Below are 25,991 nucleotides of genomic sequence, written 5' to 3' on the forward strand. Positions count from 1 at the left end.
GACTATGAATATGTTGTTTTTGATTCGTGACTTTGTCTTCGTTTCTGTGAATATGCTGTTTTAGTGACTAGTAGCTTAAATTAGAGAAAGTAGGGAGAAAAAGTTTTTATGGCTGAAAAGAGAAAGAGGGAAATTTTGATTTAACAAAACTATATGTTGTTGTGATTGTGATGTGACTCTGTTGATTTTATAAAAAAATTAGGGATGATTTTGTGTTGATCTGAATCGAATGCTTGTTGTTGTTATTCTGGTGATTTACATGTAGGGATTATAATTTGTGTCTACTCTAATTGTAGAAATTAATAGTAATAGTAAGGTTAATGCTAGGCAATTTAGGGCAACTCCACATTTACCATTATTTGCTTTGTCTGATGTAATTGATCTTGATGACAATGAGATTAACCAAGAAGAGTTTTCCAAGCCAACTACCAAAAAACAAAAAGGCCCATACAACTAAAGTATGGAAACATTTTTAAAAGTTGGAATAAAGTTATTTTGTGACATGACGAACATTTGAACATGGAATTTGAAATGTAAAAAAAGTCTATTAATTTATTTTAAAAAATGAAGAAAAAAAATAGGCGGGTAAGCCCACCACCTAGCGGGGCGGGATAGGTCTGTATGCCCATTTCAACTTGGCAGGCTTGTCCGTCCCACTCTTTTTTGGCGGACATATGGCGGGGCAGGCAGCCCACTTTGCCACCCCTGCATGAAATGTGTAACTTAAACCTTGTTGAAACTAAGGGTGGTTGTCGCTACCGCAAAAATAAACAGAGTCGCCACTAACATATTTATCCTGAAAAGGAAGGGAATGCCAGCAAACCACAAAACAAAACAACGGTCTCACGACCAGAGAAAAAGGGTAAGGGAGTCGGTTACGCGAGGGGAAGGTACTAGCACCCCTCACGCCCATCGTACTCGATGGTATCCACGCTAGTGTCTATATCTATGGGTGTGTAACAAAACTACGCTAATCTGGACTAAAATGAATGCAGAATATAGGGAAAAGAAAGGATTGTGCTCGCACGGGGCCTACCCCGCTGCCTACGTATCTGTTTTGCAGAATCAGAGTTACCGTAGCTCGGCTAACTAATTTTTGTTTGTTTTGTGTTTTTTAGGTGAACAAGTTACATTCACACTCCGCTGCTCGACCTTTGGAGACTTATGCTGGGAATGGAGCGGAAATAACAAGCTCTTAAGAAAAGAAAATCAAAGAGTGTGGTTTGTGTTTTAAAGAATGCATGAGGAAAACCTAAGCTAAGGGGGAAAGCTTGCTACCTAATGTTATCATACAAAGGGTACAAGTCTAAACTAGCCTATCAACCTACGGGGGAAAAGGGAAAGCACATAATAATATCACACAAACGAGCTCCGCTCGTAAAGCAAACAAAACCAACGGTACTGACCGAATGGTAGAAAAGCGGTCCCTCCATAGCCAAGGGGAGCAACTCGACCCAAGTCAACCAAGCATTAGACCTCGCGAAAATGATCGAGCCATAGACAAGAGGAGCGGATCCCTCTCAGCAACCAAGCCGTCACGGATCGTAAAGGAAGACGGTGCGTGCGTACACCGAGCATCAACGTCGAGCGACGCGACCTATAGGAAAGGCGGGGGTCCGGCTGCATGAACCCTTTTCCTGACATACTCAATAACAAGATCTTGTGCAGGTTCAGAAGCGAGCCACGCGTAGCGTGCGCATACTGAACAAACTCGATGAGACTGGGCGGGGGTTGATTGCTAACCCTTTCCGCGTGCCTTCCAAGAGGACTTAACGGAGTGCCATATAGGACTTATTACACCGTGACTCCCTGCCGCAAAGCACAAATGTAAACATACCAACAAAAACAGAGCCTCTTTCGAGGGCTTGGCCAGATGCATGTCTAGGTCCTACTTCTCATGTTATAGGATGATGCGAAAAGCAATAAAGTACAGAAAGAAGTAAAAGGGCCAAGGAGACAATACCAAACGGATAGCAAATCCGCAATGAGCTAGCAAGCGTAAGCAGAGAAGTCCGAAGTACTTCGCGTAAACCATCATCAAGCAAAGCGAGTCAGAAAGTGTCGTCGTGAAAATAAATCACGAGCGACATGTGGTACACGTCGAGCATAACCATACAAACCTGCAAGAGAACACAAGCCAGACAATTCAAGAATATACATCTCAATGAATGAGAGATCAGGTGAATCGTATCGGGAATAAGTTCGTGTCCCACAAATAAAGTGGAACACGACTCAAATCAATCGCACTGGAAGCGAATTCGTGTCCCACAAATAAAGTGGGACACAAAGTAAGTCGAATCGCAATCGAAGGCTTTCTCGAAGTACCTCGCACATCTCAACAACCAAATCAGTAAGAACAAGGAAGCATGCACCGACCATAGAAAATAAGAGAAATTAAATTATAAATAAATCCTAAACAAAAGTCTAACAAGATTAAATTGTTTTTTTAGGGCATTTTTATCTAAGAATAAGAACAAAACTATGTACAAAAATATAAAATTCTAACAAAAAAAATACTACATGTTTTTTTATTATTCTTTTCTTATCATGCAAAAGTCTAATCAAATATTGTATTTTTCATGGTATTTTATCAAAGAATTAGAACTACACTATGAAACAAAACATTTAAATTCTAATCAAGAAAAGGATACATGTTTTTGTTCATTTTTAACATACAAAAGTCTAACAAAACAATTGTTTTTATGTGTCATTTTATTATCTAAAAGAAGTAGAGAAAAACTATGTAAACAAAAAACTAAGTTCTAGCATGAATTTATATGGGCCAGGGGGTTTAAGTGTGAAAATAGGGTGCAGACAGCAAGGTCAGCGCAAGGCCTGGGGATTGAGGCCCAAAGAATCATTGTTTTTGTTCAGTTCATTTAGCACAAAAAAGAATGAGTGTGATTGGGCTTAGGGGAGGTTCGAATAGTAGTTCGGTGAAGGGCCCAAGGATTATTGATCCACAATAATTATTATCATGATCCAACACATTTTTTCAGATTTTTTTATATCACTTCAAATTAATGATTCAATTAACAGCAATTCAATCAGTTTTTTATTCACATTAATCAGATTCAATACCAAATTAGACTCTATATTAATTGACATTAATTCAAATTAAACAAGACAATTAAAAGAGGGATTAGGTCAAGTTATGACCATTCAACTGAACCTGAAAAGCTCTCTCCTCTCTCGTATGGCCGCGAACGGCGACGGTGCGGTGGCTCTCTCTTCTCCGGACTCGTTTTCTCAAAAACTCTCCGATTCGCTTCTCTCGCGGCTCAACCTCTCACTCTCTCCGAATCAAGTTCTCTTCGCCTCAATCTTTCGACCTCTCTCGATCTCTGCTCAGCCTAGCTAATCTCTCGCTCGACCATATCTCTTCTCGGAACAGTGTTCTGTGCTTCTTCAAGACCGATGAAGACGATGAGAAATCCAACATCCGGTGCTCTTACTCTATTTTCTTCTTCTTTTCATTTCGCGTGTTGATGATGATGAAACGTTATTGCTATTAAACGTTGATTTCGATTCCGTTTCAGGTTTTGTTGATGATTTGATGATGAAGATCGAAACGTTTCTGGAAATTGCGGCGTGGTTGAGTTGAACTCGCAGGTATCGTGAAAGTTACGCTTGGAGATACAGTTTCGCCATGGTGATGATTGATGTGCGTGAAGGTTGTTGAAGATCGATGAAGTTTAGAGAGAAAGATTCTGAAGAGGATTGATGGTTGATGATGATTGAAGCCGCACGAAGATTTCTGTTATAATTGATTTTCTTGTTTCTTGTTCTTCTGCAGGTTGAAGGTTATTGATGAATCATGTTGTTGCAGGTTTGTTGAAGGTTGAACGGAGCAAGATAATACGGTGATGATTGTGATGAAATCGGGAGAGTGATGAAGAATTTGTTGAAGATTTTTTGTGATTTTTTTGCAGGTGAAATCGATGGAGAATTGAAGGTTAGATTCGATGTTGATGAAGATGGAGATGATGAATGATGAAGGTTTGAATCTGTGAAGGTCGAATCGATGTTGATGAAGGTGAAATTGAAGAAGGTTTGAAGAGGATTTTAGTTAGAGGTGTGATGCATCCAGAGAGAAAGATTGAAAGATTGGGGATGATGATTTTTTACGAAGAAGAGATGATGAAGATTGGAAAAGTTTTAGGAGGTTTGTTACGGTTGTTTGTTGAATTTGTGAAGAAGATGAAGAAGATGGATTTGTGAAGATTGTTGAGAATTCCGATCGAGATCCCTTTTTGCAGAGTTTGTTATCATTTTCAGTTATCTTCTCTGGTTCTGAATCTTCCCCCCCTTTTGTTACCATTCGGTTCATTTCTTTTTTGTTCTTCTTCTACTGCTAATTTCCTGATTCTGTTATGCTGATTCTTTTGGCTTGGTGTTACGGTTCGGTTTGTTCTTCTTTCTGAACCGACCTGGTTTATTTTGCTGCAGGTTTCTGTTTTTCCTTTTTTGCAGCTCAGTTTGATTGAACCAGTTTTTATGCAGGGATAGGTTTATTTGAAGCGTAGTGAAATAGGATCCGAACAATGAACTATGGAAATTTTTTTAGTGGGCTTTGTAATGAACATTGGATAGAAATTTGAAAGGGTTTTGTGAATGAAGTTGAATGTAATAACATGATTTTTTTTGTAATGAGTTTTGAATGAAAGTTGAAATGTATGAAAACTTGAATGATGATTAACACCAAAATGTGTAGAACTTGAACGAATGAATGATTGAATGAATTCGGAAGAAATTGTATCAATACTTGAACGAATCCTTTTGATGCATAAACATGTACGCCTTAGCCTTGTAATGTGAACACCAATAAATCCTTGTGGGCACCAAAACTTAACATCCTGAACAAACATGAACTCACGGCCTTTAGAAATCACCAATGGATCCAATTCTTTAGACGAAAACTCGTATTTAATTATCAAACCGCAAGTGGCTTAGACTTCAAACAACCAAACAATTTGAAAGAACGAGGATGCATCGATTGAAATGAATTCTTAAGTCATATATCATGTCCTGACAAAGGTACTTCCTCAACAAAAGACTTTAACATAACCATAAGGCTTGGAGAACTCCTTTGATGAAGATAAAAATTAAAGCACATAAGAACACTTCACTATGAAATTCAATGAATGCCAGTTGAATTAACGATCGCACACATCATGCATAAGAAACTCTTTATAACTTTTCTGATTTTCAAGCGACGAAATAAACGTCTTTTAAAACTTATAGCACAGAGAAAGAGGACAAATTTTGGGGTGCAACAGCGGCAAAACGGGTCGCCCGCCCCGACTTAAGCCCGCCAAAAAGAGAGTGGGGTGGGCAAGTCCGCCAAGTGAAGTGGGTATAAAAATCATGCTCGCCCCGCCAAAATGATGGGTTGGCGGGCGGCGGGCTTGCTCGCCTATTTTTTATTTATATTTTTTTCGTTTTTTAATAGATTAATATGTTTTTTTTATCTTTAAATTAAAATTTTCACTTACTTTTTAAAACAATTTTTTTATAAAAGCATCTTTTTAACAAATTTTACTTAAAAAATAATACATATATTTACAAATAAATGTATAAATTAAAACCATCTAAAATTGGAGTTACTAGAATTAGCTAAAAATGGCAGACTTAAGGCAAGACGAGCTGAACGAATAGGCGAGGCGAACTTTGATGGGCGACAGGTTTTGGCGGGGCGGACTTTGGTGGGCGCTAGACCCAAAACTCCAACCCAACTTGCCAATTTTTTGCGGGTGCGCGGACCGGCCCAACGGGCCACAGACCGTTTTGCCACCCCTAGTTGGAACAAGTTATTTAAATTTGTGTGCTAGGTTGGATAAATTGTGATCATTTTAAATTAAGTTAATGTGTTGTTTTAGATTTTAATTGTTAACTTAGATGGATTATTTAGAAACCCTAGTTTTGGATTTGAAATTTAATACATACTACAAGTATTATTGCATAGTTACTTACAAAAATAAGGAGACTATTTCATTATTTTTTGTAATGGGTCCATTTAGGGCTGGGTAGCCCATAGTCCATACAAGATTGGGCTCAGGTAGCAAAATTAGAATCCATATTCAATCTGGGATTTTTGGGCATGGCCCTGAAAAGCTCGAGGCCCGCTAGGGCCAACCCGTTTAGACCAAATGTGATAAAGGGTGGAATAAACTTTAGTTAGAAACATATTTTAAATTGGTTATTATAACATTTAGAAACTTATATAATCCTTGGGCCTCTTAAATGGATGGATCAATTACATATATTTGACAAAATTCGTGTCAATTTGTTTCCTAACAATACATTTTACCATAGAAGGCAATCATTGTGCAAACAAATTGAATATATTAGAATTATCCAATCCTGATTATATTTGATTAAATGAAGACCTTGTATTTGTTCACATTATTGATGTTATTAGTGTTTTTAGGTTTAGGTCTTCCCATCCCTCACACATCATTATTTTCGAATTAAGGGCTGTAAAAATAAAAGATATGATTTTGATTATGAATCGATCATGATGCATGCATAATAGTGTTAGAATGATCTTTTTTACATAATGAATATGCACATTCCATATTTAATGTTTTTAACCTTCGAAATTTTCTATATGTATTTGATGTTTATGAAATGTTAGGGGGCACTATAAAACCATAAGATGTACTATATCTTACAGGGGCGGAGCCAAGGCCCAACTAGCCCGGGCAGGCGCCCGGGCTCAACCCCTATTTTCTTTGTACTCCCCTAATTTAATAGTCGATTTTTAGATAAAATCCGGGGCAAATTAGGGGCAAAATTAGTAAAAATAAGGTGTGAAAATTAAAACAAATGAATAATCAATGGTGTAAAAATTTTGCCCAGACTGCATAAAATTCCTGGCTCCGCCACTGATATCTTATATGGGATTAATAATAGAATAGATAGGATGTAAATTCTTCAACTTGTGATTGGTATGCCCTGTTAGTGATTTACTTAAACATTTAGTTACACATTTCTTTTAAGAGTAAAACTTGAAACATTAGAAACCAGAGAAAATTTAATACGAAATAGACTTTAATTCGTTTCATTTTAGTTGTGGTATAACTGCGAACTTTAATTTGTCTCATTTTGGTTGTGGTATAACTGAGAAAACTGAGCTGTAAGTTTAACTACTATTTTAAAATTCTACAATTGAAGTATTTGACATATTGCCAATATTGTGTTCATAAATCATCTTACAGAAGTAATTTAGGAGTAGAACTTTTATCATTAAAAACTATACATAATTTATTAGATTTAGTTATAATTTTAAAAGTGGATCATGTTTATGAATCTTGATCTAGTAACTAATCATTAGGGTGATTAATTAAAATCACACTTTATGCATTTAAGTAGAAATAAGTATAATATAATAAGACATTGTTGGGTAGATATGTGAAGGTAGGATAAAAAATAATGATTGTTTGCTACTTATATATCTCACTTCACTGGCTAGCAAGTAAATAAAATAAGGTGACTATTAGCGCTACAAGTACTAATTTTTTATACAGGAAATTAAAGAAGTTTAATAATGTGTGAGATAGAGTTGTGAAGGTACGCAAACATAAAGAATGTCTATTGTGATTTACATGTCTCACTTCACTAGGAAGAAAATTTCTTTTAGTACACTCACGCTCAATGGTATTTAGAAATAAAATTAAAAAGATATTATATATTGTGTTAGATCTACGTATGTGTATGAGAATTATAAGAACTATGGGATAAACATGGTCAAATTAAGTTTCAGTGTAAAGGCAAAATCTAGGCGTTCGGTTAGTAAATGAGTTTAAAATAGACTTATAATTTATCCTGATTGTTTTATCTTATCCTAATTTTTTAGGACTATTTCTACAATTGTATTATTAAATGTGGCATACTATATTTTATCCCTCTTTGAAACCTCATTAAGATTGTAATATATTATCCCACTGTGCTGATTATTTTTTAGGCATAAGATTTTACTTTGGGTCCATTGGAGTCAAATCACAACATAGTCTAGATTTAAAATTATATTTTATGATTTTGCTTTCAAAAATACTGGATTGTAAAATATTATCAAACTTTCTTTTAAGTGGCATGTTTTAATTAATAAGTCTCTTTGAACTATAAAGTTATTTGAAAAAAAAAAAATTAGTGAAATCCGAGCTCCATTTTAAGAAATATTTCCGCATTGAAAAAAATATCCTATTTTCTTTCTACTTAGGTTTTACAATTTGGTATCATAGCAGGTCAATTTTATTCGGCCTTTAAGTCAAGTCTATGAGTTATTTGGGTAGGAAGTTTGTCTGTCGTTCTAAAGGTTAGCATCCTTTTCTTGTCCTCAATATGACTTAATGGGAAATGTCATCTCATGGAGTCGTGCAGAGGAAGGGAAAAAATAATATCCGATAGAATAATTTTTCTCAAATAACTTTTGTGCTAACATAGGTCTCTTAGTTGCCTTTTTCTGTATAGGACCAAATGTACATTTATGGTAGCGGTTGGAAGTGTACTTCTTAAGCCCTCAAATTTGCGGTTTTGGATGCATTTAAGATTATCGAGCTAAGGTGTAAGTTATGCTAGATAGAATTCAAATATTGATTACCAAGGATGAATCAAACGAGGTGATAAACATCAAAGTACAAGTAAGAACAACGAACAACTCTAGATAAATTATAGATCGAACCCACAGTAGAACTAGAGAAATCCTAAGGTTGTTTGTGACTGCATGGTGAATAGAGAAGCATAAGAGTTAACGACTCATTCCGTACATAGAAACAAATGCAACTTCTTTTCGGTAACCATATTATGAAGACTCCACAATTGACCTTTTTTCGGTAACCCATATCATGAAGACTTCATAATTGTCATACTCAACTTGGAGAACCTTTGGGATGGTTGGCCAATAGGAAAATCGTTTTCAAGAAATATGCGAGTTGGACAAAACATACTAAAAAGAATTATGTTGGTCGTAGGAATTTGTGCTTATACTTAAACGTCATATGAAAAGAATTTTGATTTTAGTGTTTGAGGTCACAATTACTAACCTTCTCGTATTTGGAATTATGACTGTTCAAATTGTCATTGTTATTATTATTATTTATTTTTTTATGTTTAGTGATGGTTTGAGGTAATGCTAAACATTATTTCTTATATTTTTCTTAGCACTTAAACACTTTTAAATGTTAATAAACAAAAAAAGTATTGGCGTTTATAATTTATTCTTAAAATTTTAATTTTTTAATTTTGCTTTAGAAAATTGGTGTTTATCTTTTAAAACCATCTACATTTTTTAAATAGTTCTTTTTATCTTTTGGGATTCAATGATTTTTTAAATAATCATAAATAACTTTAAAATCTATAAATACATAATTGAATCAAACTATTATCATTTAAATTTTATCTATTTTAAAAAATTAATATTTATATATTAAACTCAAACCAATAAACACTAGCTAACAGTGTGTTTGGTTTAAGGGAAATGCAGAAGAGAGAGGGTAGCGAAGAGAGAGGGGCGAGAAATTGCAGCTTCTCCTGCTATGAAACACAGAAGAGAGAATAGATTATGGTGGTTCCTACCACCTTTTTGTTTCTCCGAAAATTTGCAAAGAAAGTAGCATAAACCACTCTTTTATTTGTCCTTTCCATATTTGTCCTTTGTTTTTTAACTACAAAACTTTATTGTCATTCTTTCACACTTTCACACTGACACTTTAGTGCTACATTTATTTTTATTTATATAATACTACTAACAATAGTAACAATTAAATTTTTTAAATAAAATTTTGTATTACTAAGGTGAAGTTGGCAACAGTTGGAGAATGAATAATACATTTTTGGAAGGGGACAACTTCTCTACCCATCACAAAAAGTTGGGTAATGTACATTCGACCAATTATATAATGCCATCTAATTTTAACACAATTAATTATTTATTAAATATTACAATTGATTGTTGTTTTCAAGACATTTTACACAGAAGGTAACTTTACCTACCTTTTTGAGTTGGGTAGATAAGAATTCACCTTTTGGAATAATAACATAAAAGGAAATAAAGTGAATAAAAGAGCTGGTGGTTTAATTAATTAATTTATATTAAAATATAATAAAATTTTAAATTTACCAATGAATATAGTAAATATTTAAGAAGTGTCCAATAAATCAATCAACTGTTTAATTAATTCTTGATAAAGTATTTTTGTAAATTCATAAATTATTCTACTTCCCTCTTCTCTATTTCACCTTTCTTTCTATTCTACCAAACAATAACTTAAATCTACTTTATTTCTTATCAATTTCTCTCTTCCCTTACTCTCTCTTACCTATTTCTCTCTTCACAATTTCTTGTAAGAATCAAACAAAGCATAAGAGCAAAAAAAAAAAAAGAAGAGAATTTGATGGAGCTTTTGTGAATGAATGTAATTTCTAAATATGTTACAATCTTGATGTTGTAAAAATATACACATACTATAATATTACATGCTAATGAGTCTGAAGCATGGACGATGTGGAAAGTCTAACAATATATTTAGGATATGCTTTGATACCATCTCAAAATTTGAGTTGGACTTAACTCATCCCTACAAAATCGGATAGTACGATGAGAATCGCCCCCACCTATAAACAAAACACAAGCCATATCTCTAGACAAATTTTCATCCTACCCTTATACATTTCCCAGGTTCTATGCAAAATTCTTAAAATGTCTCAATTTTCAGAGATGGATCTTTGATAGGGGTGACAAAACGGGTCCGACCCATTGGACATATTCGTATTGCCCACACTTTAGTGCAGGGCGGGTCAAAGTCTTATACCCTCACCCTTTAATGACACAGCCCCACCCGTTTTTTATGCGGGCATAAAAATTAAAATAATTTTTTTTACTTTGAGGCTTAAAAGTTAAAAGGTATAGTGCCCGCGGGCTTAGTTTGTCTCACCCTCACTTTTTTATGGGACAGATCAAGGTTTTAGGCTCGCACCCTTAACTAGGCCTGTCTCGACCCATTTTTTGCGGCTTTTGTGGGACGGACCTAAATGGGCCGGGCATGTCCATTTGTCTTCCCTAATATCCGGACACACCAAAAACCATTTTTTCACAACAAAATCGGAGATGCATCTCGTAAGTAATTTTAATGATGTTTAGAGATGCATCTCCGAGCAAGACCTTCTTCCAGAACTCAACCAAACAAGCATAAATGGAAACATGACTTTAAAATAAAAAACATACCAACACCAACATTTCATTACATAGATAATCACGAAATAAAATTCACATCAAATAACTATTTCATTGGAAAGTCGCAACATAATATTATATCCTCGACGGATCTTTGAATCTTCGCATCCACTTCAATAAGACCCTTTGATTCATAACGGAGAAAATACTCTATATAACCTTTACATCTTCACTCGTCTTCAGTTAAATGTTGGTGAAATGAATATTCTCTTCGTTGTCAAATGGTGAGCGATACTCGAGCTTGACAACTCTGCAATTTTTTAAAAAGCGTAGCAGAATATTCAGTTTGGATATCAGATATGCAAGTGATGTTTCCTCAGTGACCCTAAACAGAAGAGGTGGTTTCTAACTATTGAAATACACAAATACAAGGTGGAGATAAGAAGTCATTTTCTCTGGTTTTAGTGTTTTAATGCAGCAAGGTTGAGACACACCATATTTATACAAGTATTGGGTAACTTTGGACCACAAAATTCTTATCATGTATCAGATAAAAATTTGAAAAGGCATATGCAAAAAAAATATAAAAATTGTGAGTTCGGAGTCACATGTCTGAGTAAATCACACGTTTAGTTATAAAAAGGGTGACTTCAGGGTCACATTTCTAAAAACTTCACTGAACTAGAAAAAAATCCAAAATCTTTATAAATATGCACATGCATCGTAAACAAAAAGAAAACCATAAAATTAATATGTATTATATTATTTCAAAATTAATAATACAAAAGATGTATTGATTACAATCCAAAATGCATCAAAAGATCCAGTACCGCATAAATCTACAATTGGTCCTGCCTTCGACTCTTTCTTATTTGATTCTCTTTCAAACTTCATGAGTTTTGTGAACTCTACCAGCCAAATTTCCACCTCAATTGTTGAATGCGTCGTCCACTCGATCAATGTAATAGAGATTGGACACCCAGGTTTCAAAATAAACCTAAACAAAGTATAAACCCTTTAAAAGAAACCATATGTATATGATGCGTCCATTATTGTTTTAAGATGGACTACTGCGTAATAGAAAAAATATCTCCAATAACTCATGTCTTATCAGATTGATACACACTCTGACATACATACTTGTTATCAGGTGGCCTATTTCAGGACATCCATTTAAAAACGGTGCCTTACTACTACGACAAGGAACACATGCACTTTGAATTGAACAAGTGTACTTTGCTAAATCTGTACCTGTCTATTCAGCTAGCTTCGCTTCGTGAAATATGAAATTCAACGCCGACCAAGATACACATCCAACCAATTGTAAATAGATAATATTGTCTTTGAATCCATGTTCTTGCACCGTTATGCCTCGACTACAAGTGGTTTGAATTTTTTAATGCTGGTTTTGAAGAATATGATTCACACCATCCCAATCTTTATAGAAATCACCCTTACTATCACCCAACCATTTCTTCTACGTCGCATGCCCTGATTCAAGTTTGTAAATCGTTATAGTATCGAGGTGTCTAACCTGATCGGTTCATGCACAAACATTCTTTTCCTTCACTTAGTCCAGAATACTACTCTTAACGTATTTTTAAAATCTGGATATCAGACACACATGCTACTAAATTGCACTTCGAAAGCAACATACAATTCTTCCATGGATGAATTTAATATATCAGACCATGCACCCATAATCTTTTCTGCCACCGTACTTGCTTTGACCATTTTTCCAATATGCACCCTTGATTTATTTGGTGCCTACATTAGGTTTTAGCTGACTCCTCACATTTTTTGTAATGTGATTTTGAAAAAGTAATGCGTAGAAAGTAAGAAACACCTTTGCAACCAAATTCATTAGTGCAATGTCTTAATCGGTGACAATTAGCTTCGACATATTTTCTTGATCCTCCAACAAAGTCTTGCACACCTCCAAGGCCCATGTAACGTTGGCCTCTTTTTTGAATTTCAAAAATGTAAATCTCACTGAAAAAATCTCCTTCATAGAAGTAACACCAATAATTTCAAAAAACAAAAACATATACTTGTTGGTCTTGTACGTTGCATCAATATTCAATAATGATGACAATAAGAAATGTGTTAATCAACTTGATTCTTCCGAGATGAGTCCAAAAAATGCGATGAACATTAACTTTATCATCACATACTCCGTACCTAAAAACATAGTAGTATTCATCCAAAATTTCAAAAGTTGCATTTTGAATTTTGAATCTTAGACCCCTATCGCCATGTTTCTATAATGCTGATTGTATACCTGCTTGTGTTTCTGTTTTAAATCTACAAGTATGTTTTTAGACGCCACTCTGATTAAAGACGTGTTTGAAACAATTTCCTTCTCCTTCGATTTAAAACGACATACAATGGGACGACCGGTTAACTTTGTTTGTAATTCATTATGTATTCCAAAAAGCACATTAAATTTTCACATCCCATCGATGCTACAATATCCGCGCAGCTTAAACAGACAACCACTCTTTCTCGTTCTAGTATCATCATGTTTCAACTTTCGAACTGGGAGAATATATGTCCCACTTCTCTCGCATATTATATATCATGGTTACAAATATTTGTCTTATATTAGAACCATTATCAAGCTTTTCAATTACAATGCAAAACCCCAAATTCATGGTTATCATGCGGACCCATTGAAGCATATGTTAGCGAGTAATATACAATTGTTCATTTATGAAACATTGACCAATATCTATTTATATCACTTTAACAATATGTTTTACTTTTTTCAGTTTAATATCCTCCTTAACTTCAACTAGTTTAACATTTACCTTCGCTACATCATGTTTTACATCGTCACATACAACTACTTTAAAAAACATATCTGGGTGAACCATATCTAATAAAAAGCAAAACAACATAATTTTTAAAACCAGTAATAGATGAGTTCGAAATAACATTTTCGAAAAAATGTAGGTGAGTTCAATTCGAAAGTACATTTCTTAAGCAACATGTTCTTTCTTTCTGCTCAAACTAAAAATTAATGCGAGTAATGAGGAATGAGTGAGGAAAACTTACCTTAAATTAAAGCTTATAACGCTCCTTTTGATGTGCTAGAATGCAAAAAAGGAGGGAAGATAATGTTGAATTCTCTTGTCTATCACTCTATAACTAGGTTTCCTTCTTTTTAGAGAGAGAACTTAACTTTCAGCTTGTATAAGAGAACAAAATAGAGGAGAGAATGTTGAATTCTCTCGTCTCTCACTTTATATACCTCACAAATAATTTTATAAAACAAAATAAAAAAATTGCATGAAATAAAATAACTCATAAAATTAAATCAGTAATACTACTTTCACATAAGATAAACAAAAATTATTTTATCCGAAGCTATTATATATTCTTACCATAGACCTCTAAATAAAAAATGTTATAGATACAGAATCCAAATCAAATAATTCAAATTACTTTTTACTTTCGATTGTATTAATTTTTATTCTTATTGCAACTATATGTTGCGCACATTAGTGCTTGTATATTTTGGTAAAATCTTTTGAGAATGTGAAAAGGTAATGATGGGTTTAAAGTTGAAATATTTATACACATGTTTTAAATGACCGTTAGAGCTCAGGTAGAGAACTGCTATGAAGTTTGTGAGATATTGAATCGAACTCTAGTATTGTCGAAGGGTAGCTTCTTGGTTCGACGGTTCGACAGAGTTAAGCATGAAGTCGAAGGATTGTTCACATGCTGGTGTCGAAGTGTGCATGCTGTAGTCGAAGATGGGTCTAGCATGCAGATGTCGAAGATGCTAGGGTTGTTAGCATGTTAAATTAGGTTTTAGATGTTTAAACCCTAATTTGTTAAGTTAGCTTATTTATTAAGTTGGCTTGTGTAATGGGCCTTGCTGAAAAAGCCCATTAGTTAGTATGTTAGGTTTTATTATAAATAGCATACTAGTCTCTCATCATTGCTAAGCTGCAAATCCTAATTTAGGGGGAGAGAGGTTATTTGTTATTCTTGTAAACTTGTAATCTTGTTTTAAGAGAAAGTGAAAGAATAGCAGTTATAACCAATTCTTGTGTTCTTCTTATCCTCTCTAATTCCCTATTATACTTTGTTATTGGTATCGTTTTTCACAACAAATTGGTGCGGTGAGCGTGGAGAAGATGCCTTCAACAAAGTATGAGATTGAAAAGTTCACCAGAGTGAATGATTTCGGTCTGTGGCGCTTGAAGATGAAAGCCCTACTGGTTCAGCAGGGTTGTTTGGAAGCGTTGAAGGGAGAGGCAGCCATGAATGCAGAATTGACGGCAGCGGAGAAGACGAATATGATCGAGAAAGCACACAGCGCAATTTTGTTGAGCCTTGGTGATAAGGTTCTCCGGCAGGTATCAAAGAAGACGACGGCATCAGGGTTATGGGTGAAACTTGAAAGTTTGTATATGACCAAATCGCTGGTAAATCGACTCTACCTGAAGCAAGCTTTGTATTCATTCAAGATGATTGAAGACAAAGTGTTGGCTGAGCAGTTGGATATGTTCAACAAGCTGATTCTTGATCTTGAAAATATTGATGTGAAGATCGATGATGAAGATCAAGCGCTGTTACTATTGTGTTCTTTGCCTCGATCACATGCTCACTTCAAAGAAACTCTCTTGTATGGAAGGGAGTCCCTGACGTTTGAAGAAGTTCAATCAGCCTTGTACTCTAAGGACTTGAATGAACGAAAGGAGCATAAACCTTCGACTGTTGGCGAAGGTTTGGCCGTTAAAGGAAAACTCTTACGAAAGGATGGTAAGTTTGACAAGAAGAAAGGCAAAAGCCAGTCGAAGTCTTACGGTGGCGAAGCATCTGGCATTCGCTGCTACCATTGTAAGAAGGAGGGTCACACAAGAAAGGTGTGCCCTGAACGCCCGAAATATCATGGAGGTAAGGATAATGGCAACACTGCCATTGTTCAAGATGATTTCGAATCATCTGATGTTCTTGTGGTTTCAAGCAGTGACTCTAAGAAGGAGTGGATTATGGATTCAGGTTGCACTTGACACATGACTCCAAACAAAGACTTGTTCGAGAAATTATGTGATCAAGATGGTGGATCAGTATTGTTGGGAAACAACAAGGCTTGCAAGATTGCAGGTGTTGGATCTGTGAGATTCAAGCTCCATGATGAGTCAATAAGGTTGTTGACTGAAGTCAGCTATGTTCCTGATTTGAAGAGAAATCTGCTTTCTCTTGGTGAATTCGACAAGAAAGGATATGTTTTCCAAGGAGAGAAAAGTATCCTAAGAGTCATGAAGGGTTCGAAGGAAGTCTTGAGAGGCGTGAAGAAACAAGACTTGTATACCCTTGAGGCTGAAGTTGTAAGTGGTTCGACAAATGTTGTATCCACGAAACCTTTGTCGAAGACAGAAATCTGGCACATGAGATTGGGCCATGTCAGTGAAAGGGGTCTGGTCGAATTAGGGAAACAAAATCTGCTTGGTGGAGACAAAGTCGAAAAGCTGAAGTTTTGTGAACCCTGTGTACTTGGAAAATCTTGCAGAGTGAAGTTCAACAAAGGCAAACAAAGAACACATGGATCCCTTGATTACATCCATGTTGATCTTTGGGGGCCTGCAAGGTGTCCATCACATTCAAGAGCAAGGTATTTTCTATCCATAGTAGATGATTATTCCAGAAAATTATGGGTATTCATCCAGAAGACTAAGGATGAAACTTTTGAGAATTTCAAAAGTTGGAAGACTCTGGTTGAAAATCAGACTGGCAGAAAGGTCAAGAGGTTGAGAACCGACAATGGCCTTGAATTTTGCAATGAGGCATTCGACAGTTTTTGTGCTGCCTCTGGTATTGCAAGGCATAGAACTACTGCAGGTACTCCACAGCAAAATGGTTTGGCTGAAAGATTTAATCGAACTATTTTGGAGAGAGTCAGATGCATATTGACTAGTGCGGGGTTAACAAAGGTGTTCTGGGCTGAGGTTGTTTCGACAGCAACATATCTGATAAACAGATGTCCTTCGACAGCGTTAGATATGAAGACACCTGAAGAAGTTTGATCGGGACATCCACCAGATCTCGACAAACTGAGAGTATTTGGCTGCGTAGCCTATACTCACATTAGGCAAGACAAGGTCGAACATAGAGCTCTGAAATGCATGTTCATGGGATACCCTGAAGGAGTCAAAGCTTATAGGCTATGGTGCCTAGAGCCAGGTCACAGGAGGTGTATCACCAGTCGAGATGTAGTTTTCAATGAAGCTGAAATGGCTTTTAAGAAAACTGATGATGTTGGTCGAAGTACAGAAACATCTGACGAAGAGATGGAACAGGTAGAGATTCCTGTTGAGGTGGAGCATGTTGATGCTGAATTGCATATCCCAGATGAAGAAGAAGCAGAAGATGCTGAAGTTGAGGAAACTGACGATGACTACCTATTGTCGAGAGATAGGTCGAGAAGAGTCACCAAGCCACCTCAGAGACTTGGATATGCAGATCTTATAGCTTATGCCTTAATCTCTGCAAGTGAGGTTCTAGACGAAGAACCTAGAGACTATAAGGAAGTTATCAGGAGTCGAAATAAGACTGAATGGCTGAAGGCCATGGATGATGAGATGAAATATCTTCATGATAATCATACTTGGGAACTGATCAAGAAACCTGTTGGGGCAAGGTTAGTCAGCTGTAAATGGATTTTCAAAGTTAAGGAAGGAATTGAAGGAGTGACGTCGAAAAGATACAAGGCAAGGTTAGTTGCAAGGGATTTCACTCAGAAAGAAGGTGTCGACTTCAATGATGTGTTTTCTCCTGTTGTGAAGCATAGGTCCATTCGAATGTTGCTTGCCATGGTGGCACAGTTCGATCTTGAACTGGAACAGATGGATGAAGACTGCGTTCTTGTATGGTGATCTAGATGAAACGATCCTGATGAGGCAACCTAAAGGGTATGTCGAAAAGGGGAAGAAAGATTATGTGTGCAAGTTAAAGAGATCTTTGTATGGGCTGAAACAATCTCCTCGACAGTGGAATAGGAGATTCGACAAGTTCATGGCACGCATAAGTTTCATTAGAAGTCAGTTCGACCACTGCGTTTACTTCAGATTTCGATCTGGTAATTCATTTGTTATTTTGTTGCTTTATGTGGATGATATTCTCATAGCAAGCAACAATGTTGAAGATGTGACGAGGGTGAAGGCTGAACTCAATAAGGAGTTCGATATGAAGGATCTGGGAGCTGCTTCCAGGATTCTTGGAATTGACATTCGAAGAGATAAAAAGAAGTCGAAGTTATGCTTATCTCAAAAGGCATATCTACGGAAGATTCTTGAAAAGTTTGGTATGTCGAATTCGAAGCCAGTTGTGACTCCAACAAACCCTCAATTCAAGCTGAGTATTGATCAGTGTCGCAGTACTGATGTCGAAAGAGCCTATATGAATAGCATTCCGTATGCTAATATAGTTGGTTCTTTGATGTATGCTATAGTTTGTACTAGACCCGACAGAGCTTACGCAGTAAGTCTTGTAAGCAGGTACATGGAGAATCCTGGAAAGACTCACTGGCAAGCATTGAAGTGGATTTTAAGGTACATAAATGGGTCTCTGAATAGAGTCCTAATTTATGGTGGAGCCTTGGGTGAAGATAGTAAAGCAGTAATAGAAGGATATGTCGACTCTGATTATGCAGGTTGTATGGATTCCAGAAAATCTATTTCTGAATATATTTTCACTATGTTTGGCACTGCAATTAGTTGGAAAGCAACACTTCAGAAGGTTGTTGCTCTATCAACCACTGAAGCGGAGTATATTTCCCTAACTGAAGCTGTGAAAGAAGCATTGTGGCTTGAAGGTTTTGCGAAGGAGCTAAAACTTCAAGGTCGAGGTATCACTGTTAAATGTGATAGTCAAAGTGCAATACACCTGTCGAAGAATTCAGCCTATCATGAGCAGACTAAGCACATTGATGTGAGGCTGCATTTCGTCAGAGGAGTAATCGAGCGTTGAGAAGTCAAAGTGCTGAAGGTTTCGACTGAAGACAATGCTGCTGATATGATCACCAAGACATTGCCGAGTTGCAAGTTTTTCCACTGTATGCAGTTGATAAAGCTGCATGAAGAAAGCTAGTTTGTTCCTTGACGTTGTAGAGTTAGGTCCAAGGTGGAGATTTGTGAGATATTGGATCGAACTCTAGTATTGTCGAAGGGTAGCTTCTTGGTTCGACAGAATTAAGCATGAAGTCGAAGGATTGTTCACATGCTGCTGTCGAAGTGTGCATGCTGTAGTCGAAGATGGGTCTAGCATGCAGATGTCGAAGATGCTAGGGTTGTTAGCATGTTAAATTAGGTTTTAGATGTTTAAACCCTAATTTGTTAAGTTAGCTTGTTTATTAAGTTGGCTTGTGTAATGGACCTTGCTGAAAAAGCCCATTAGTTAGTATGTTAGGTTTTATTATAAATAGCATACTAGTCTCTCATCATTGCTAAGCTGCAAATCCTAATTTAGGGTGAGAGAGGTTATTTGTTATTCTTGTAAACTTGTAATCTTGTTTTAAGAGAAAGTGAATGAATAGCAGTTATAACCAATTCTTGTGTTCTTCTTATCCTCTCTAATTCCCTATTATACTTTGTTATTGGTATCGTTTTTCACAACAAAGTTAAATTTTAATTTGCAGATGAGAGTTTAACATTCAAAGCATTCTTCAAGTTTTCGTAGCTATTTAGTAAAATCTCTTACCATTAATTGCTTATTGTAGGTCCGGTCTGTTGTGAATATTGAGCAGCTTCATTCGCATCAATAGAAAGCTCAATGATTAATCAATCAGTTGGCTTTGCATCCGGGAAGGTATCTCAAGCAGACGAGAACTAGTAAAAAAAGACGCTTAAAAATATATGGAATGAGATGGTATACAAATGAGATAATCTTGACCTTCCCATACCAGTAGCATTTAAAAGATGGTTGCTGAATCAGACTGTTGAATCACGCGTCTTTTACACTACCAAATAAGCATCAGTTAACACTCTAATGAAGAACTAGGTCAACCATGACGCAAGGCTCTTGCCTAATATGTGCTCAAGCGTAACGCCGTCTACTAAATGGAGCTCAACTTAGCAGAGGAGAACCTCACAAATATCACATAAACATTAATAGCTCCTGATGAAATCATGAAACAATGACCTATCCAAAATCTTTCATCTTCAATAGAATGCTTACATGAACCCCAAAGCTTCCACAGACCATATATTTTGCAATTATCACTATAAGTAAGCACAAAGAAATCACAATGAACAAACATGTGCATGATTACTAATTAAGAAGATACCTCACAAAAAAGGAGGAAACGGGAAGTGTAATTTTGAAACCAACATGAAGTCAGCAGAACAAAGTGATTCCACCAAGCTGAATACTGTCCAGAAGAGAAGTAACCAAGAATGCACATGAATTAAATATTGATTCTTAAGAATCAACTAAACTTAAAAAACAAAGGATAGAACAAAGAAAAATAAAAACCAACAGAACAAAGAAAGGTGAAAACTAACAGATTAGAAGAGCGCCAAGCCTCCCGAATTCCTCATCTTTAGTACAGTCCTGACACAAAAACACAAACTTCAATACCACTAGGACACACCATCGAAGGACAAATATCCCCAATCCCAAAACAAATATGTAAAAAAGTGACAGGTTTTATCCCAAGGTTTAATGGACAGTATGGTAACCTCTGCTTGCTATAGTCCATAGCACACCCCAAATTCATGAAATGTCTCTCCCTTGTCTCCAAAGGATCAATTAAACTTAAAAATCAATGATAGAACAAAGAAAGATGAAAACTAACAGAACCAAAAAGCAAGCCTCCCGAATTCCTCATCTTCAGTGCAGGCATAAAGACATACTCTAGAATATTGTATGCTCCAACGTTCCAATTCCTGATACAAAAACACAAATTACGACACTACCATGACACACAATCAGAGAACAAGTTTCTTCAATCCAAAACTAACACGTTGTAAGAAATTGACTGAATTTATCCCAAGGTTGAAAGGAAAGTATCCTTTGCTTGCTACAAGCCATAGAATAGAACACTACATATTCATCATGTAACTCCCCTATAACACCCACCAAGAAAATTCAAAGGATCATATTTATGTAGTTACTGAGTATCAATAAAAAAGACAAAAATATGAAGTGTCTTTCTTAGTAGAGAGCAGATCAAATTAAAGCGTAACAATACTGTTTGAAAAACATGATGGTTCATTTCCATCCAATCTACAAAATCTTGTACTCAATATGAAACATCACAATTTAAGCTTCCACTCAATACAGAAGAGCCCTTAGACCAGTGTAATGAAGAGGCTATCATTTTAGTATCAATGTAAAAGAATATCATCTTACCAAACAAACTTATAAAAATTCCTCATTTTTTTTGAAGGGCTAAGTTACCCCAGAATCTTGCATGCTCTAAACCAGAGTAAAATTTATGTTACGAATACAGAAACACAACTGGAAGAATTGCGTAGTATAGAAAAATGCATAATTTTATCCCAAAGATGATATGAATCAAACGTGTATCGTGAAACAAAATACTGAACTCTATATAATTCATAATTTGAGTAGAGATCACCAAATTAGAACGCACATCCACATATCATTATGGTTCACGTGTCCTTGTTGATTCGATCACAAGAGGATAACAGAAAGCAGAAGAAATACTCGTCTCCAATTTTTCCGCTTCGGATGACGAATTGAAAAGTAGTAGTATGATTATGAATCTTTATGTAGTACTGTACATCAAACCCATGTAACATTTACTCTATCAACACATGATATATATACAAAAAATTATGCAGTGACAAATGAGTCGTAAAGAACCAAGAAGAAAGAAAGAATAATCGCATAATTCTTCTCGCATAATTCTTCAAACCACTAAATTGCAGATCAGAATAACAAAGAGACTAAGAGAGGCCCGCCAAGCTGCCCCATCTTTTTCGGAATTATGAAAACATATTCCCTGTCACAATATAGATTAAATACCCTAATGTTGAACTAACATTTGTAAAATAAAGTAATACTGATGGTAAGAACCCCTAAGGATGAACTTTTCAACTAAACATCAATAGAAAACTTTCTCAACTTAAACGACCAAGTGCAAATCATTAAGGAGTAAATCAAGAAGTCGTGCCATAAGAACTAGAAGAAATGAAAATAATTCACAGTTCATGTAAATTAGACCTTCAATTAAGAAAAATAAAAGTGAAGAACTTATAACTAGAATAGAAATGTTTTAGGAGAAAATAAGAACTCATTTGAGTTGTAGTCGGACGTTAAGTTGTAGTCAGACGTTATTCAGTAAACGGTGTGATGTAAGCAATTGAATACATATCAGTAGAGAAGCAAATTACAAGAAAAATATATAACAAAGGAAATGGAAAACCAATAGAACAAAATGTAAATGTATGAAGTTTGCAAAACATAACCAATGTTTGATACTCTATTGGCAACACCTTAAAAGCAGAAACTTCACATCAGAACTCCACCATACTGCCAACAAACGAAAACATGATCAAACGAAGAATATTTGAAGAACTCAATATAGTAGCAAATCATTAAAATAAAAGGGCATACTCCAAGATTGAAACCACACCAACCAAATGAGACCATAAAAGGAAGAAACCAAAATAATAAGAACACCAAACTTGAAGATCAAAATAATATAGCAACTGATGAGAGCATTATTACGTTGACATTTAAATTCATAAAAAATAATTTAATAGAGATCACCAAATCTAAACTAGGTTGGAGAACGCAACAAATCAAAATAATATAGTATCTGATGACAAAAGGAAGGCGTTGAACATTGTTAATGAGCAATCGGCGAATTCCAACAGACTGAAATAAAAAACAATACGCCTAACTCACGCAGGCATTGGACTCGGGGGGAAGTTCTTCAACTTCAACCAATGAGATACAACCTTCAGCGATGGACGTTCGTGTAGGAAACAAAGTTAAAAAATTATCAGTTAACTTTCAACACATCACCAAACCATATTAAATATTTTGCAAATAAAAAATATAAGATAAATACCTCTCCCTGCCATACCCTCTGTATGTAACATGGTCAACTTACTTTGTGAGCACAGAACGATCACTAGATCGATCACTATATCCTACCGAGATAGCTCCATCTGTGTGAACAAATACCTTTATAGATGCACAAGTCGTGGCCTTTGTATCTGTAGGAGTATCATCTTCATCGACAACAGGAACCTGCTCAGCTGCAACAAATAGCTCCTCATTAGCAACAAATTCATGCTCAGCCACAACAAGTACCACTTCATCACTAACCTGCTCAGCCGCAACAGGTACCTCATCTACAGCAACAGGAACCTATACCTCCTCAATAGCAATAGAAACATACTCAGCCTGTACCTCCTCCACAGAAGCAGACTCCTCGACAGCATTAGAAACTCTAGCAGCTCCACGTCGGGGTGCACAAAATTACCGCTGCACCTGTTCAGCCATCAGTTTCCGGTGAAAACCAGTTGTAGCATGTCCATCCCGTTCTGAGAAGCCTCTGCCTTAGCAACTCTAACGGAAGCTGCCGCTCTATTAGCGATCTTGCCGACAATGGTGTTGTCTTTTCCTCTGGTCCTCCCAAAATTTAAAGGACAATATGATAAGCTCTGCTTGCCACAGGCCACAGAACACTACAAATTCATCCTGTCTCTCCCCTATAAAACCCACCAAGAAAATTCAAAGGATCGGATTTATGTAATTATTGAGTAACAATAAAAATGACGGAAATATGAAGTGTCTTTCTTAGTAGAGAGTTGACAAAATTAAAGCATGACAACACAGTTTGCAAAACATGATGATTCATTTCCATCAAATTTACAAGATCTTGTCCTCAATAAGAAACATCACAATTTAAGCTTCCACCTGAATACAGAGGAGCCCTGAGGCAAATGTAATGAAGAGTATATCATTTTCAGAATATAAATGTAACAGAATATCATCTTACCTAACCAACTTATCCAAAATACCTCATTTTTGAAAGGGCGGAGTTGCCCCGAAATCTTGTATGCTCTAAACCAGAGTAAAATTCATGTTACGAATATAGAAACACAACAGGAAGAATTGCCTGTTACAGAAAAATGCGTATTTTATCCCAAAGATGATAGGGATCAAGTGTGTATGATATAACAAAATACTGAATAGTAAAAAATTCATAATTTGAGTAAAGATAGCCAAATTAAAACACACATCCACATATCATTATGGTTCACATGTCTTTTTTATTTGATCACAAAAGGAGACTTGTACAAATCGGAAGAAATACTCATCTTTGATTTTTCTGTTACAGATGACAAATTAAAAGGTAGCAGTATATTTATGAATCTTTACGTAGTACATCAAACCCATGTAACACTTACTCTGTCAACACATATAGATATACAAAAAATTATGCTGTGACAAATGAGTTTTAGAAAAAGAACCAAGAAAAAAGAAAGAATAATCGTATAATTAAGCAAACCACCAAATCGCATATAAAAAAAACAAAGAGATGCCCACCAAGCTGGCCCAACTTCATGTAGTACTTCAAAACCCATGTAACTGTTACTATATACAGAATTGGAATATTTAATCGCATAATTCTTAATCGCATAATTGATATATATACAAAATGTTATGCTGTGAAAATGAGTTGCAGAAAAAGAACCAAGAAGAAAGAAAAGTGTAGAGAATTGGAATATTTAATCGCATAATTCTTCAAACTAGAGCAATGTGAAGAGACTCATGGATGATTTGAAAAAATTAGACCTTCAATTAAGACAAAGAAAAGTGAAGAATTTATAATTGCTGGTGCTACATAAGCTTTACCCTATAGCTATACTCCAAGTCTGAGTGATAATATTTTGGGATAAAATATTCCAATTCTTATAAATAGCAAATGATAAGGAAAAAAATATAAGAAAGGAATTGGAAAACCAATAGAAAAAAATAGCACCAAACCAAACTTTTCAAAATTCGTTGGCACGGAGAGGAAGGGAAAGGATTTTAAAAGTAAAGCTAACATCCGTAGTGGCGAGAAGTGTAATCCATTGATAAAAATGGTTTGAGTCATAGGAGAAAAAACACAGTTTTTTTGCCGAAGGAGTTGCGTCTCCTTGCTGAATACTCCTGGAGAAAATTTAGGGACCAATGGAGCTGAGGAAATTTAGGGACCAATGGAGCTGTGCAGGAAAATATGGGAAGTTCATCCTCTAATTGTGATCATGACATTAAGAAGGAATCCATTGATAAAAATGGTTTGAGTCATGGGAGAAAAAACACAGCCCAAATATGCTCAGAAATATACCACATGTTTTATATAATATACCCACTATGTTCTATGCATTTAAAATTGATATAGCTCAAATCATGTTTTATATAATATACCCAATATGTTACTATGAAATCTCTCCTTCTATCTCTCTTGCTTTTGGTTATTTGGAATATACTAGTGTATTAATATTTACCATTCTTTAAAAAACAGGATGCAACAACATGAGGGGAACCCAAGAATGGTTGAAATTTTCTAATTTTCTGAGGCTTGTGTTGAACAAGTAGAAAATGTTGATGGTGATGCTGATGATGTTATTTGCATTGACACTGACGAGGAAGGAGATCAAGAGGGGATTGAAATTTTTTAATAAGAAATTTTCTGAGGCTTGTGTTGAACAAGTAGAAAATGTTGATAATGGTGATGCTGGTGAGATTGACGACATTGATGTTAAAAATGAGAAACAAAGTAAGGATATTGTTGGCGAAAGAGGATTGTAAGAATATGATAATGATGATGATGAAG

General features: G+C 35.6%; 1 long non-coding RNA gene across 41 annotated transcripts in view; it reads right to left on the reverse strand.

Moving 5' to 3' along the window:
* LOC131610699 (uncharacterized) overlaps positions 1 to 25,991 on the reverse strand; it is a 48,700-nt gene continuing 22,709 nt past the window's right edge. For 27 of the 41 annotated variants that reach the window (XR_009286596.1, XR_009286593.1, XR_009286595.1 and 24 more), the window contains 2 exons: positions 23,489 to 25,991; positions 20,672 to 23,418 (listed from right to left, as the gene is read on the reverse strand). The exon at positions 23,489 to 25,991 is cut by the window's right edge. This is a non-coding gene — a long non-coding RNA (uncharacterized LOC131610699). The other 14 variants (XR_009286565.1, XR_009286569.1, XR_009286570.1 and 11 more) reach the window with 13 other exon arrangements.

Source organism: Vicia villosa, linkage group LG6, assembly GCF_029867415.1.
Source record: "Vicia villosa cultivar HV-30 ecotype Madison, WI linkage group LG6, Vvil1.0, whole genome shotgun sequence".
NCBI classification, from domain to species: Eukaryota; Viridiplantae; Streptophyta; class Magnoliopsida; order Fabales; family Fabaceae; genus Vicia; species Vicia villosa.